At 47.0% G+C, this 17,349-nt stretch overlaps 1 protein-coding gene across 1 annotated transcript in view; it reads right to left on the bottom strand.

The window, feature by feature from the left end:
* Window positions 1-17,349, bottom strand: part of LOC146858038 (uncharacterized) — a 271,763-nt gene that overhangs the window by 61,829 nt on the left and 192,585 nt on the right. The gene's annotated exons all lie outside the window — the stretch shown is intronic.

Raw genomic sequence — 17,349 nt, 5'->3', positions numbered from 1 at the left:
CCGAAGATTTCAGGTTGGCACCGGCGTGGGGACGAGTAGACCCAGAGCTGGAAGGCTGTTGTTTATGTTTTGATGCCGAGCTTGAAGGGGGGGGCGCTCGAAACCTGTTCACTGTGCCGACCATGGCCCGAAGGCAGAGGAGGGACCGGAGCCTTTTTATTGAGAAGACGGTAGGGGAAGGAAGTCTCTTTACTCACGATCCATTGTCCCAGTGTGAGGTCTTCGGCATCTGAGTCGGCTTCAGATAGGAATAGGTTTTCCTCCTCCATTTCAGCTTCCTGCGCTTGTGATTCTTCCTGTTCGGACTCGTCTCCAAGGAGATCCGGTGCGGAGCCACTTTGCTGGTACATTTTGTGACGTTGAGTCCGACAGTTACGGAGCGTTTTCTTCTATCGATATGACCGACATGCGTCGCAGTCCTTCTTGTCGTGTTCCGGCGATAGGCAAAGGTTGCACCGGTGTGCAACAATTTACATCCGAACCCGATGGCGGAAAAAACCACATCCGAACCCGATGGCAGAAAAAACAATCTAACAATGGAGTCGCCCATGCGCACTATCACTGAAAGGAGGAGTCACCTATCTTGTGACTGGAAAGACTTCTGCGAAGAAAAACAAAGTGCAAACATCCGGACCCAACACTAGATGGCGATCTATGCACAGCATATGATCTACAACTCACATGCCTCGAACATGCTGTTATGGTGCAGTAGGCTTAGGATATCTTCAACTTGTTGTAAAGTGCCTCTTGTGAGTGATACTGAAGGGTAGAGGTGTCCTTGTTGTTATATTTTCTTATCATTGGCCATAATAGGCATTATTGCTATTTTTGCCAGATGATCCTTATTGCTAATCTTGGATAGTAGTCTTCATTGTTTTTCTTGTCTGATATGGTAATTCTTACTAATCCTACCCGATATGCCTTTTTATAGTCTTGTATGATTCAATCATTTTTTTCAATCTTCTTTGATACAGTCTTTATTACTAATATTTCCTGGCAGAGACACTATTGTTGTTTTTTGCAAAGTATGCTTGATTTGGATATATGAAGTCAGGTAAGCCATATTGAAGTGATGTTAAATTTTAATGGGGAGTTGGTCTAAAAGGATAAAGACTGAGTAGATGTGGTCATGAAGTATAGCTTTTCAATTTCAAAGGACAAACTAGTTTTACAGGCGTCACTACATTCCGCATAGATAGAACAACTGTTTGCGTTATAGTTCATACGTCAGGTTGGCAAATGCAATTTTTATATTTCTCTGAAATCACATGCTGTGGGTCCGATTTGAAATGAGGAACCAGGATGTGATAATTCTGTGTCTAGAATATTAAATTATATTGAGTGTCCATAATCAGTTACAATTAGAGCTTAAACTGATTCAAGTGAATATACAAGTGTATATTTGAGGTACAGGGATGTGAGTGACTATACACAGAACACATTTCAATATGATTAACTGCAAAGATGCATGCACATCCACAGTGGCCATCTGTGAATGTGATTGAAGTATTTGGAAAAATCCATTTAAAGAAAGCTGTGGTGGAAAAGCGTGCATTAGTTGCCATGCGTATTCAAAGGCAGCCATCTTGAAATCGATAAAAGCGTATTTCAAGATTGACACCCACTGATGCGGTGGGTAAAACAAACTGCAAAAGTAAAATAAAGTTATGGGGGGGTAAATATTTTTAAAAAGCAAGAGGGATGGGCAGCAGAAGAGGCCTAAATGCTTCTGGGCGGAACAAACACAACAATAGGGAAGAAAACTGTATAATAAAGAGGAGACAACTGGGATACACAGGAAAACGATCCAATCATGAGCAAGGGGCTAACCCAAATCACACTGTATATATATTTGAAATAATAGTTCTGTCCAACAGTCAGCCAAAGTTATATTTTGCCGATATTGAAAAAGAAATTTAGTATTCGAATGGAGGACAGGCATTTTGGGATATTTGCATTCCCTTATGAGAAAATGTCAAAGAGTCTCTTGAAATTCATGAAATCCTTTCTCCACAGAAACAACCTAAAATCCAATTTAGTGTGTTAGGCTTTTTCATTGATTACTCAGTGTATGAATGTATATAAAAATGTGAATATATATTTGTTAAACCAGTGTGCATGTCTTGGACCATTATAGGAATACATGAGGATACAGGCATCTCACCACCATTGTTTCTACACAGACATTAGTTCAAACCAGATGTGCGTATGCATTTATATTCTGCCTTTAACTCAGGTTCTCAATAGAACATTAGAAATTGTACTAAATGATCCTGCACGGCCATCTTTGAATGGGTTTCTTTAACTATTACAAATGTATTCAAAGAAAGCCACCATGGAAGTGCACACATTTATGGTAGCCATCTAAGGTTATAAGTAGAATCTTAACAAATAAAAAAAAAATAAAAAAACTGAAAATCACCAGTAACAGACACCACCTCCACCAAAACTCAATTAAAGATGAGGATCTTAAGCAGTAAAGTTTAACACTGGGTGTTTTTTTCACTCCTTTACTGATTATAATTGGCAAATTTCGATGGTTTATAGTTTACACTTAGCTGTTTTAAATGCATATTTGTCAAGTGTTTAATTTGGTCCCATGATTATTTATTTGTTTCCATTTCCTAATTGTGAACTACATCCTGTGGTTCAGAGAATGGTTTATGGCTTGAGAACATGCTCACAAATGTTTTTGACTATCTGAAAATAAGAAACATAGGTTCAAGAGCTGGGGCGTCTATGTGTTTTAGTCTTGTACCATTTACTATCAATTGGTTTTGAAGAAGGAGAGCATTTCCCAACCTTCTGGGGTACTCACTAATACAATGCAAGCATGAGGTGTTGTAATTCGGTCGTAAACATTTTTATAGTGCAATGGCCAAGAACTATGCTTTCCAGTTTATCAAGTCATGTAACTGTAGCTGTAAAAGAAATCTATTTTCTCCTACTCCAATAAGATTTGTTCTGATACTTGAATCAACAATGTTTGTTCACAAACAGACCAACTATGTCAGTCAACCAGGTCTGAATTTTCCTTGGAAACTTAGGTTCACAAATTTGGCCATCAAACCTAGCATACAGATAGTTCTATTACAAATTAAGTATTTAAAATAGGATTTTTTTTTTAAACCATCTCAAAGGATAGGGAGCATACTTGCATCAAACCACATAAAGGATCTATTCTGGCCCAGACTCTATTTGCATAAGAGTGTACGCATAGCGGTATCATCTATTTTTTCTGAGGCAGATAGCAAAAATTAGATCCTCCCTCTAAATTTTACAATCCTCCACCAATCGTCAGAAAACATCAAATGAAAAATACACGTAATTTAAAAACGTAGGTCCCCAGTACGAAGGTGGGTGGACTGCCACCAACAGGCCGAAAGTGGTGGTCCGCCCGCCATCTAGGGCATTGGTCGGACTGCTGCATTACAATGCAGCCAGTCGGACCGCAGAGGTGGTGGGTAGGACCGCCGCCTGCGACAGAATAAAAGATCCCGTCGGGACGATGGTTGCTTCCTAATCTCAACAATGGGGCCGGTACCGGCGCAGACGAACAAGTTACTTACCTTCGGTAACGCTTTTTCTGGTGGATACAGTATCTGCCTGTGGATTCCTCACCTTGTGAATATCCCCTGCGCCAGCATTCCACAGAACTTTTCTTCCCCAGCATTCCACGTCGACGTGGGCGACGTCATAATACATCGGCTCCGCTCGCGACTCCGACCGACGTCACCGGAGCCATAAGAAGCCCAGACCTATTTCATGGTATACAAAGGTGGACAACGGGGAGGCGGGTGGGTCAGTGAGGAATCCACAGGCAGATACTGTATCCACCAGAAAAAGCGTTACCGAAGGTAAGTAACTTGTTCTTCTGATGGATACATCTGCCAGTGGATTCCTCACCTTGTGAATAGATTCCCACAGCAGTCCCCACTCCCGGAGGAGGGTGTCCACCTTCCTATACCAGAAAGTCCTGTAACACAGAGCGCGCGAAGTGGCCCTCCCTCCTCATCTCAGAGTCCAAGCAATAATGCTTTGCGAAAGTATGGAGGGAGGCCCAAGTCGCGGCTTTACAAATATCTGCCACAGGAACACCCCGGGCCAAAGCAGATGTAGAGGCTTTAGCTCTAGTCGAATGCGCTTTAATGCCATCAGGAGGAGTCTTACCAGCCAGGGCGTAGCAGATCTTGATGGTCAGAATTATCCATCTTGACAACGTGCGCTTGTGCACCGCCTTCCACTTAGAACGACCAATGTAGCCAATAAAGAGCTGGTCATCAAGGCGAAAGTCCTTGGTTCTATCCAGATAAAAACTAACAGCCCTCTTCGGTTCCTTCTCTTTGGAAGGGTGAGGAGGAGGGTAGAAAACAGGGAGAGTAATGGACTGCCCCAAATGAAACGGAGTGACTACCTTTGGCAGGAAAGCAGCCCTGGTCCTGAGAACCATCCTTTCAGCATGTAAGGTAAGACAAGGAGGTTTGGAACTAAGAGCTTGAAGCTCACTCACCCTCCTTGCCGAGGTTATGGCTACAAGAAAAACCACCTTAAATGATAACAGCCTCAAAGGACAAGTATGAAGAGGCTCAAAAGGGGACCCCATTAGAAAGGTTAAAACAAGATTAAGGTCCCACTGAGGCATTACAAATGGAGTAGGAGGAAACATGTTTGTAAGGCCCTTGATGAACCTCAGAACAACCGGAGATTTAAATAGTGAAGGTTGATCTGGGAGGCACAGAAATGCCGATAAGGCCGAAAGGTAGCCCTTGACCGTGGCCACAGCAAAGCCCTGCTGAGCCAAGGAAAGAGCAAACTGAAGCACATTGGACAGACGGGCCTTTAAAGGATCAATGGATCTCTCTCCACACCACTTTACAAACTTAGACCACCTGTAGGAGTAAATGGACTTGGTGGAGTGTCGCCTGGCCGATAAAATAACGTCCACCACATCAGGTGGGAGAGAGAATGAACTCAGGTTGCCCCGTTCAATCTCCAGGCATGAAGGTGTAAGCTCTGGAGGTGGGGGTGTAGAACCTGCCCCTCCGACTGCGAGAGGAGATCTGCCCTCAGAGGGAGACGGAGCGGAGGGCACGAGGAGAGGTGGTGAAGATCTGTGTACCACACCCTTCTTGGCCAATCCGGGGCGACCAATATAACTTGGGCCCGGTCTTGGCGAATCTTCCTCAGAACCTGAGGAATCAAAGGTATGGGAGGAAACGCGTAAAGGAGTTGCGAGCCCCAACTGAAACGCGCCCCCCAACGCCCCCTGCATCGGATACCGGAGACTGCAGAATGACGGGCAGTGCGCGTTCTCGCGGGTGGTAAACAGGTCCACCCGAGGTGTCCCCCACGTCCGAAAGACATGACGAACCACCTCCGGATGGAGCCTCCACTCGTGATCGGCGGAGAACTGCCGACTGAGACTGTCCGCACGTACGTTCAGCACCCCGGCCAGATGATTTGCCATCAGACAAATCTGATGGTCCTGAGCCCAGGACCATAGACGTAAGGCCTCTCTGCACAGACAAAGAGACCCTACTCCTCCCTGTTTGTTGACATACCACATCGCGGTCGTGTTGTCTGTCAGGACTTGGATCGACTGACCGCGAAGGGAAGGGAGGAAGGCCTTGAGCGCCAAACGAATCGCCCGCAATTCCAAAAGGTTGATATGAAGCAACCTTTCCTCTGGAGACCAAAGACCCTTGATCTCCAGATCCCCCAGATGAGCACCCCACCCTAGGGTGGATGCATCCGTTATCACTGTGGCCACCGATGGAGGCAGATGGAAGGGCTTTCCTTGCGACAGATTGCCCTCTACGCTCCACCATGAAAGATCCGCTGCAGCTTCTCTGGAGATCTTGATTGACTCCCTGAGATCTCCGTTGTGCTGATACCACTGCTTGCGGAGGCACCACTGGAGTGCCCTCATGTGCCAGCGTGCATGGTTGACCAACAGAATGCAGGAAGCGAACAGACCGAGCAGGCGAAGGACCTTCAGAACTGGAACAACCGCTCCACTGTGGAATAAAGGGACCAACTCCTGAATGTCGAGAATCCTTTGAGGAGGAGGGAATGCTCGACACACAGTAGTGTCCAGTACCGCCCCTATGAACAGGTTGCGTTGAGAGGGCACCAGGTGAGATTTGGGCACATTGATCGAAAAACCCAAGTCGAACAACAGCTGCGATGTTACCTGCAGATGATGCTGCACCATCTCTGGGGACTCTGCCTTCAGAAGCCAGTCGTCCAAGTAGGGAAAAACCGGAATCCCCGACCTCCTGAGATGGGCAGCCACCACTGCCATCACCTTTGTGAAGACTCGAGGTGCGGTAGTAAGACCAAACGGGAGGACCGCAAACTGGTAATGTTGCGACCCAACCGTAAAACGGAGATACTTCCTGTGCGACTTCAGGATTGGGACGTGGAAGTACGCGTCCTGCAAGTCGAGCGACACCATCCAGTCTCCTTGCTGCAACGCTTGAAGAACCTGCGCAAGGGTCAGCATCTTGAATTTCTCCTGTTTCAGGTAAAAGTTCAAGACTCTGAGGTCCAGTATCGGACGCAATCTGCCGTCCTTTTTGGGAATCAGAAAATACCGGGAGTAGCATCCCTGACCCCTTTCCTGCTCCGGAACCACCTCTATTGCACCCTTCTGGAGCAAGGCTAGAACTTCCTTCTACAGGAGAAGCAGGTGGTCCTCCGAACAATAACCTTGGCAAGGAGGGTAAGGGGGAGGAAACTCCCGAAAGGGAAGGGCGTACCCAGTCTCTACGAGGTTCAAAACCCAAAGGTCTGTTGTAACCGATTTCCAACCCCGTAGAAAGTAGGACACCCGACCCCCCACAGGCCTTACATGATCCAGGATGAGGGATCTAGGGCTGCTTCCCTGAGGCCTCATTGGGAGCAGAGGAGGAGGAAGAAGAGGGGTTGCATCCAGAACCTCTCCGACCCCTTTGCCTCCCTCTATAGGACTTATAGAGGGGATTCTGCTGTTGCTGCTGCTGCTGCTGCTGGGGCTGCCGGTAAGAGCGAAAAGACGATCGCCCAAAGCCCCTAAATTTTCGAAAGGTCGAACCCCTTGCCGGTACTTGCAGGCCCAAGGATTTTGCAGTCAATCGGCTGTCCTTAAAACGCTAAAGGGCAGAGTCCGCTTTCTCCCCAAACAGCTTCTGACCATCAAATGGAAGATCGACCAGCGTAGCCTGAACATCCGCTGAGAAACCAGAGTTACGGAGCCAAGCCTGCCTTCTTACAGCAACAGACGACCCCATGATCCTTGCCACGGAGTCCGCAGTATCCAACCCTGACTGGATAACTTGCCTGGCAGCCGCCTGAGTGTCCGCTACAACCTCCATGAAGGATGACTTATCCCCTTCAGGCAACTTAGGAGCCAAGGACTTAATGGAATCCATTAGAGCGTGCACGTAACGCCCCAGCAGGCATGTAGCATTAGTCGATTTTAACGCCATGCTTCCTGTCGAAACGGTCTTTTTGGCTGCCTGATCAGCTTTTTTAGACTTCCTGTCAGCTGGAGACTGAGGAAAGGCACCGGAAGCATGCTTGGAGCATGAAGCCTGCACAACCAAACTGTCCGGGGACGGATGAGTGGATAAAAAGTCAGGATCCCCTGGTGCAACCTTGTACCTTCTTGCCACCTGTCTACACACTGCAGGAGATGAAAGGGGTTTCTTCCATACCTCTAATACCGGCTCCAATATGGCCTCATTGAAAGGCAACAAGGGCTCGGATGTCGAAGTCGGAGAATGTAACACTTCTGTGAGCAGGTTGGATTTGTACTCCACAGAAGGCAGCTGTAAATCCAGAAGCTCTGCTGCTTTCTTTATCACTACGTGATAGGGAGCCAACTCATGAGGTGGAGAAGACCTGGCAGATGCATATTCCCACTCTGGGGTCGTATCCAGCCCACTGGCTTCCTCAATGCCATCGAACTCGTCCGAAGAAGAATCAACCTCACCTTCTTCCACCTCTCGATATCTTCTTTCCTCCAACACCCTCTGGGCTTCCCTCCTCGACCGGATTCGGGGAACCGACGTCGGCGACGTCGTACGCGGCGTCGGAGGAACCAGAGGAACCGGCGTCGACGGCGCCAGACACGGCGCCGATGGAGTCAGCCTCGGCATCGATGGAGTCGGTTTCGGCGTCGATGGAGCCAGTCTCGGCGTCGAAGGAGGCTCCGAAGCCTGCCGGACCTTCCGAGGTCGAATCGGATCCCCAGACGGCGCCGGAAACTGCCAAGAAGGCGCCATCGGCATAAAGGGCATAAAGGGGGCCTGAGCATACTGCTGTGGCACCCCCATTGCAAAGGCCATCGGACCCACGGGACCAGTTGGTGCTCCGGATGGGTAGGCCGCCCTATTAAAAATGCCATACATAGCATTTAAGAAATTAGCCGAATCCGTACCTGGGGCCGGGAACTGAGGCAAAGGAACCTCTTGTGGGGCCTCCGGCACCGGCTCCGCAGTATCCTCCACTGGAGCCTCAGAATCTTCAGGTACTGGAACAGACTCTTCCTGCTCCTCATGCATAGAAGCATCCGACTCCACACGAACCGGAGTCGACGTCTTAGACGGAGCCGAAGACCTCGTCGGAGACTGAATCGGAGTCTGCTTCCTCGTAGGAGAACCTTCCGGTGACCTCGAAGGTGAAGGAGAAGGAGACAAAGCTTTGCTCCGACGTCGATGAGACGAAGCCGACCTCGACTTCTTGGACTTCGAGGATCGACGTCTAGAATGTTTACTTTTTTTATGGTGTTTCTTCGACCTCGACGACCTCGAAGTCGATGACTCTCTCTTCGATCTCTCCTTCTTCCTCCCTCTTTTCTCCTCACCAATCTTCTTCATGAAGAGCTTGGTCTTCCTTTCCTTGAGAGCCTTCGGGTTCATGCTTTTACAGCATCCGCACTCCTCCATATCATGTTCCGAGGAGAGGCACCATAAACAATTCTGGTGTGGATTAGTTATCGACATCAGGCCTCCACACTCCCTACAGGGCTTAAAGCCCGACTTCCTAGTCGAAGACATAGCCGAATAAACAGAGATACACGACCAAACTACAAAGTAGCACTGGAGAAAAACCGTTGCGCGTCGAAGGCGCGGAAAAAAGGGAACTGACGTCATCACGCCGACGTGGGCTTCTTATGGCTCCGGTGACGTCGGTCGGAGTCGCGAGCGGAGCCGATGTATTATGACGTCGCCCACGTCGACGTGGAATGCTGGGAAGAAAAGTTCCGTGGAATGCTGGCGCAGGGGATATTCACAAGGTGAGGAATCCACTGGCAGATGTATCCATCAGAAACCACCGTAGGGCTTAGGACATTCTTTTCCAATTGCCTCTTCATGGCTGTCCCAATGCCATGAACAATAGCCGGAAAGGGACTTTGGGTACCCCAAGCAGGGCCATGTCCCCCATTAGCTACTTGGAAAGTGGCCAGAGGGACACATGTGGTGCCCTCCCAAACATCCATGCATTATGTGCCAGGTGCAACATGGTGCCTGGCATAGGCGCATGGATGTTTAAAAATATCCCTTTTTCAATTGCGGCTTGTGCTGCAGCCCTTTTCCGGGTCGCAGCACTAGCCGCAATTGAAAAGGGATGCATCCTAATCTGGCAGGTGGGACCAATGACTACTTGTCGGCTGGTCCCAATCCCCCAAAGATGGCGGCCAGATGCTCGTCTGACTGCCATCGTAATGACCCGCCCTGAATATGGACAGTGTTGGGCATATTTATTTAATGGGACCAACACAATCAATATTCCAAAACAAAAGCCCTTTCTAATGACTGAATAGCGAAACCATAACTATGCACTATCGACTGCTCCTCTGTCCATACCCCCTTTCCAGAACTTTGCCCCCAGAATCCACTGTGCATCTCTTTGACTATGCTAAGTGGCCTCTTGACACACTGTGTGGCCTCTGGGCACACTGTGTGCTCAGCTCATGGGACCCAAGAACCTGCTGCACATAATGTTAATTCATGAACATGAGCATGGGTTAAAAGAGTTCCTGTGCACGTGTCAGCTGGTCGCAACTGTTACCAAGCATGTGAGAGGTGGTTATAAATGTTAATGAGAATGTGAACAAGTGGCTATATTCCTGTTACTGCAAAGAAAGACTGGGCACAGAGAGAGGGTGCGATACATAAAGAACAAGATGGATCACATCTTGAGATGTGACAAGCAGAGTTAGCACAGAGGGCTTACATAAAGCAAACTGCATAGAGAACGCAGAGACAGCACAGAACAAAGAGCTGTGGTGCACAGAGATAGTGCATGTTAATGGCACATGCAGAGAAGCAGGGAGAGACATTAGGCTTGGTAAAACATTGCATAAAGATGGGGGAAAATGAGTCTTGCAGCGAAAGATGGTGTGTAAATTGAGAGACGGGGAATTCAGAGAAAGTGGCGTTAAAACAGACCGAAGGGGCAGGATTCCTCCCTCCCTGCTCCTCTCTTGTTTAACTGGTGATTGTTTGTCCCCACTTCCAATTTTCAAGTACCCCTTCTACTATTAAGGTCACAGCGCCCCCTCTCTCTACCACTACTCAAGTACCCCTTCTACTATTAAGGTCACCTCCCCCCTCTCTCTAAAACGGTTGCCCCTTGCTCTCTTCTTGTTTATCTGGGTAGACTGCTTTGTCTATAGCTGACCTGACTCTTGCTGACCTGACTCTTGACCCCATCACAGTATACGGACCACGACATTAGGACCCAGCGCATGACCTCATCCAGCATATACCGGATGTCTCCATTGGAGGCTCCCTTGTATCAAGGGTTTGGAAACGGACGCCCACGCTATAATAACTGACCATCGGCTTGACCACATGTCCCCAATATTCCTGTTCTCCCCTCCATCATTTGTTCAGTAGTCTCCCCAAACAGGTCACCTGAGGCGACAACTGCTTTAACCCACGCGCACAGCCCAAAAGTGCATCCTCAGGCCATATTAGGCTGCCACTCCCCCTGATAAGCTCCCACTGAGCTCCAGCTTGATGTCAACATGAGTTCACGTACATGTGTTTCCTCACATCTTGATCTAGCTATTCTGACCGCGTCTAAACTAAGGTGCACCCTCAAGTCTTTCCCCCAGTTAGGATCACTTTGTGGACTCCTGTTCACTCCTACCTCACTGCCTAATCAGGTATACTAAACTCTCTCCTCCACATCCACAGTTCAGGATGGACTCCAGACTTGAAAAGTCTGGTTCCAACAGCTACACAATTAACTATCCGGCCAACCCCCTCAATAATGCAACTAAAACTCTTAAACATAGGGGGACAATTTACTGCATCTTTAATGTTTAAGGGGCTGATAAATATGGCAAAACCTATTTGTATATATGTAGCGCTCTCTGTGACAAGGGAACTGAAAGCAATTGTACTTTCTGGTACCATGATTTACTTGATTATAATTGGCTGTGAACTACTGTTAACCTTAATATAAAAATGTTTAAAAAAAACAAAAACTCTTAAACATAGACTCCTCAAAGCCAACCCAGAAACCCTTATCTCTGACCCCTAATTCTGCCTAAAAAAAGGTATTATTACGAGCGACCTGATCTTCTACACTAAAAGAAGAGCTCAGTAGAGATCTACGTTCCACTCCCTACTCAGAATCACTTCATCCAAAAAATTCCCTCACGGTCTGCGACTTTTGGTCACAAAATCTCCTACTTTTAGAACAAATGCCACTATATCCATCTACAACAATGGGACTATACTCATTCAGGCCACTGATCGCAGCCTGGATATCTTTGATGACAGGTTTGTACTCTTTTAAAGATCTCTGGTCCCCAGCAACTCCCCTACTCAAACTAAGTACGACCTTACCCTTACCCCAACCCCATCTCAGAAGGTCCTGGATCCCTCTTTTACGGACCACAGACTGAGGACTGACTCCCCTACCCCGATCAACACACACGGGACCATAGCTCCTCGAACCCCAGGCTTCCCCAACTCACCCACAGGGCCACGACTTGACCAGACTTGGGCCAATAATCACAGTGCATCTGTTAGCTCTCGTTCCAACCACCTCTCCAACACTTCCGCCACCCCCGTTCTCAATAGCCCTTGCCTTCATAACTCCCTAACTAGACAGCCGGCTTGCCCACTTTCCAACAGGAACTCATTAAACCTTCCTTCCCCTAACCTCCCTTACATCGCCCACTCGGCTCTCGCACTCGTACATCGGATAGGGAACGCTCCATCAGTGGACCTCCCACACACCCCCCCGTTCTCCTGCCCTGATCCCCCCTCCCCATTGTCCTACCCTCCTACTCCCCTTCACGTGCCCCATAACTCACACTCTGATCCTGCGTCTAAGCTCAAGAAAATAAACCATGAACTGCGTTCTCTCAAATCTGTCATCTTCAAACTCATTAAGACCACCGAAGAGCTAGCCCTTGATCTCTCCCCCAACATGGCCACAATTGAGATCCCGCATCTCACTGCCACCTTGACAACACATGAGATCCCACATTTGACCCTCCCGAAACCCAATGCCCCAAACTCGAACACTACTCCCGACCCTACTGCCCCGTCTAGACCTACCAGATCCATAAATCCTTATACAGAACCTGATATTCTCACCCTCCTCCTTGAATACACCTCTCCATACCCAGAAGCTGAAATTCTCTCCCTCCTCCTTGAGTACTCCTCTCCTCCCTCAGCCAGCGCAGTCCTGAGTCCATGCTAAATCCTCACAAACAGCCCGACTCAATTCACCTAACTCGTCACTCCCTAAACATGGGAATGCTGTACCCATCCAAACCATCACGCCCAACCCCCATAGAGTGCCCAGTCTCAACGCCAATTCCTCAAACATCAATAACCTCTTGCAGATCCCCACTACACAACCCGTGCACACAGACACCTTGCACAAATCACACCTGAAAAGCATGTTACTTAACTGCAGATCAGTGGTGAAACATGCCACAGACCTTGCTGGTCTCATCCTTGCCCAAGATCTGGACTTCCTTATCCTCACAGAAACTTGGCTCAACAACTCCTCTGGCCCTATCCTTGAACTACTAGTCCCTCCTAGTCATAACATTATCAGACTCAACAGCGTTAAGAAATTGGGAGGTGGCATAGCCTGTATCTTCAGCAACTCTCTCACAGCAAAACAGTCCCCCTCAGCTATTCTCTCCTCCTGTGAATACCTATGCATAGATATCACTAGCACACACAGACCATTATGCAGCCTTCACATCTTCTACCACCCCCCAGGTGATAACCTCCATCTAATCGAACAAGTTATGGAAACCATCTTCTCCAACCTTGGCCGACACTCCCCCCAGATCTTCCTTGGTGACTTCAATCTCCACTGGAATGACCTGCAAGATCAGTCGGTTACATCCCTCAAAAACTTCCTAACCGACCTATCTCTGACCCAATTCTGCGACAGCCCCACTCACAACTTAGGCTCGACACTGGATCTCATCATCTCTAACCCCAACTACATTCATCTCAAATCCATTCTCCCCTGTGATTGGTCTGATCATCATTTTATCAACTTTCTAATACTTGAAAGCTAAAAATTACAAAACTGCTCAACCAGTGAAACTAAAACACTGGAAAAGACCGCTCCATAACACAAGCGTTAGTCAGCTCATACAGCGATGCAATCTCTCCCTTCCGGCCACTTCTAACATGTCTGACGTTCATGACCTCACTGATCACTATAACAACACCATGCTATCTAGGAGTACTATTTGATGAGAGGGGTTCCTGGGTACCTCAACAGAAAGTAAAAGTAAATGCGATGGCAAGGTCAACGGCCGCTGTGAATGGAATTTCGCAGCGACTGGTGACTAAACCAATGGATGCAATGCTCAATATCTATAGGTCTAAATGTATAGTGATTGCATTGTATGGCTCGGCCATTTGGGGATACAAGTCAATGGAGGGGATACAGACAGTTGAAAATAAATTTCTATGTTCCCTCATGTCAGTACCTCAATCCACTTCTACTTTTTCAATTCACCAGGAATTAGATGTTGGTTACATGGCAGACAGGTTGAGGCAGGCTCCGGTGCTTTGCTGGCTCTAAACCTGGCTTAACCCCAATTAACGCTGAACCATAAGATAATCAGGGATTGTGTCACCCTGGACCGAGCTAACAAAATTCCATGGTTAAACTATGTTAAGAATACTTTAACTAAGCTTGGACGTCCAGACTAATTCGATTCCCCGGATAAAGTAAGAAAAGATGATTTGGCATGGGTAAAAATACACTTACTGGATTGGATGAAGTAGAGCGGGAGGAGATCGAATTAATGAAACTGACAGCTAAAGTCCATTTTTTGCTAAAAACCACCCCCGAGATTGAACCTTATCTGAGGATTGTCACGAAGCCGTTTCACCGCCTGGTCTTAACCAGATTTCGTTTTAATCTAATTCATTTTTCTCTAGGTAATTTGCAAGGTTGGAGCAGGACGTGTTATTCAGGTCCTTGTACCTGTGATCATTTTTCGATACAGAATACAATGCATTTTATTATGTTTTGTGACCACTATAGCGCTATCCGCAGAAGGTTCTTAGTCCCAATTTTAAAAGGGAAAGGTTTTATTCAGGTTAAACTCGCTTTACTGTACTTACAAATGCTTAATAACCCATAGGAGATTTTTGTCGCAGCCGTGAGACTTAGGAAAATTCCGCACCCTATGTTAGCATAAGAGTATTTGTAAAGTCCATGTTATTACTCTTTTAATACTTGCCTTTTTATTACTAATTTTTTTTATTGCAATGATGTACTGTTTTAATGGTTTTAACCACAGCCAAGATTTTTATGCAACTTCATGAACTTTGTCTTATTCCTTCCCTAATTTTCTCAACTCGAATCGGTTATGATATTTTACTGTGTACTGTATGTGTTTTTATTGTGTACTATTTGTGTTTTATGTATTGTATTGTGATTTAATGCATGGTACTTTTATGGTTTTTAGAAACCGAATAAAGTGGTTTTGGTTGATTGATTGAACACCATGCTATCTGCCTTGAATGATATGGCCCCACTTCAACTAAAAAGAATTCCCAAAAAAGGCTCAATGACAGTCTAAATGCTGACAGACGCAGTCTTAGACTAGCTGAACATAAGGGGAGATCCTCATCCTCCACGGATCTCCTAAAAACTCTATGACTCAAAAGAAGTACACACAACAAACGCATTAGAACGGCGAAAGCCAACTTCTTCAACTACCAACTACCAACTTGACAAAGCCAAAAATCACCCGAAACAACTTTTTGAGCTCATTAAATCACATTCCAACAACACCTCTACCCAATCTCAGCACCCTTCTCACCCGCAACCAAACTGCGATGCGGTTGCTGAATTCTTCCTCGAAAAAACTGAAACAAAAGGTCTGCTGCACTCACTCTCTCGCCTTCTCCTGAGGCCTCTGTCTCCACACCCCTGCCCTCACCTCTTGATCTCTCACTCAAAAACAGGCTTCATGGAGTCAATTCATTCCCCTCAATGACATTACCATCCTCAATACTCTCTCGACCCTTAAACCCTCAAATCACTTCAACGACCCTGTTCCCCCAACTCCTTTAAAGAAATTATTGGCTCACTAGCTCCACTCTGGTCTAAGATCATCAACGCCTCACTTCTTCAAGGTGAGTTCCCGGACTGCTTGAAGGTGGGCCTAGTTCTCCCTATTCTCAAAAAACCCTCGGCTGACCCTGTTGACCTGAACAACTACCGTCCAATCACAAACATACCCACACTGGCAAAACTTCTGGAGAAATGTGTTCATGAACAACTACGCAAACACATTGAGCAATTCCAGCTTCTCAACCTATTCCAATCGGTTTTCCGCACACTGGCCACAGCACAGAAACGGCAGTCACTTACATTGTGGATGACGCTCTCACTTTACTCGACCAAAATGAAGCCTGCCTCTGAATTCTGCTCGATCTCTTATTGGCATTTGACACTGTCAAACATGACTACTCTTCCTCCTGGAACGCAGGATGGGGCACTCAGGCACGGTCCTTAAATAGTTTTCCTCTTTCCTCAGCAACAGAACACAGAGTCAAATACAACCAGTCTCTCTCCAACCCGAGTCCATGCACACTTGGTGTCCCCCAAGGATCCTCACTCTCCCCCACACTCTTCAACCTTTTTCTTGAACCACTGACTTTAATTCTTAAAGCCTCCAACATCCAATACCACATGTACGCGGACGACACCCAACTTTACATGGAAATCTCCTCCCCCGAAGACATCAACTCCCTCAATGGAACCCTTCTCAAAACCATCAACTGGCTCACCTCCAACCATCTCAAATTAAACGCCCTCAAGACGGAATTCCTCCTCATTGCACCCGCTAGGCAAACCCCCACTGTGGTGAAATTCCTCTGTAACCTCACAGCCCTGAACTTCACACCTCACATCGTGGACTCCACTAAATCATTGGGAGTTGTGCTTGACAAAAACCTAAACATGCAAGACCACATCAGATCATCAACCAAAGGAGCGAACTTCCAACTCTGCATCCTAAGAAAACTCAAACCCTTCCTTCCCCAAGATGACTTTAAACTGGCGATGCAAGAATTTGTCATCTCCAGACTAGAATACGGCAGTGCAACTCTTTGCGGTCTGCCGAAACTCAGTTTAGCACCTATCAGAACATCTCTAAATGCTGCTACTAGACTCATCACGGGTTCTAAGAACAACAACCACCACATTCCTCCAGACCTGAAATTGCTTAATTGCCTTCCCTTTGAAAGAAGGATACAACTAAAGATCGCTTGTAGGACCCATAGGGCACTACACTTCAACACCCCACCCTACCTGACAAACAAGCTGGAACTCTCTGGTGGCTCCCGGTCCACAAGGAGCACCGGCACACTGTTGCTCAAGCCCAAGAAATTTAATAAGCTTAAAACCTACAATCGCCCATTGTCTGGCATTGCCCCGAGAATCTGGAACTCCCTCCCAGTGGAAACAAGACTGATTCCCTCTACACTTGCCTTCAAAAGGGAAGTCAAAAATCTACTAATGAACAATGCGTTGAAGTAGATGCTGTGCTCCTCTTGCCACTAAGTTACTGTATACTGTCTTGTTTGTTCTTGTTGTTTATTGCCCTACGTCTCCTTCTCTCCCAACCTGCTTCCTTTGTCCACCTCAATTTCATCTTGCACCTGCTGTATTTTGTCCCACTGTTTCCCTGATTTCTCTCCCCCAGTTGTTCCTTGGTCTACCTAAACGAAAGTAAAGTGCTCCGATACCCTTCTGGGTCATGTTCGCGCTATACAAAAGTTTAAATAAATAAATAAATACACATCAAACTCAAACGTAAAAAAGGAAACAAAACACTACATACAA

Source organism: Triturus cristatus, chromosome 3_2 (assembly GCF_964204655.1).
Source record: "Triturus cristatus chromosome 3_2, aTriCri1.1, whole genome shotgun sequence".
In the NCBI taxonomy this organism is placed as follows: domain Eukaryota; kingdom Metazoa; phylum Chordata; class Amphibia; order Caudata; family Salamandridae; genus Triturus; species Triturus cristatus.
This window is presented reverse-complemented; position numbering and strand designations above follow the sequence as displayed.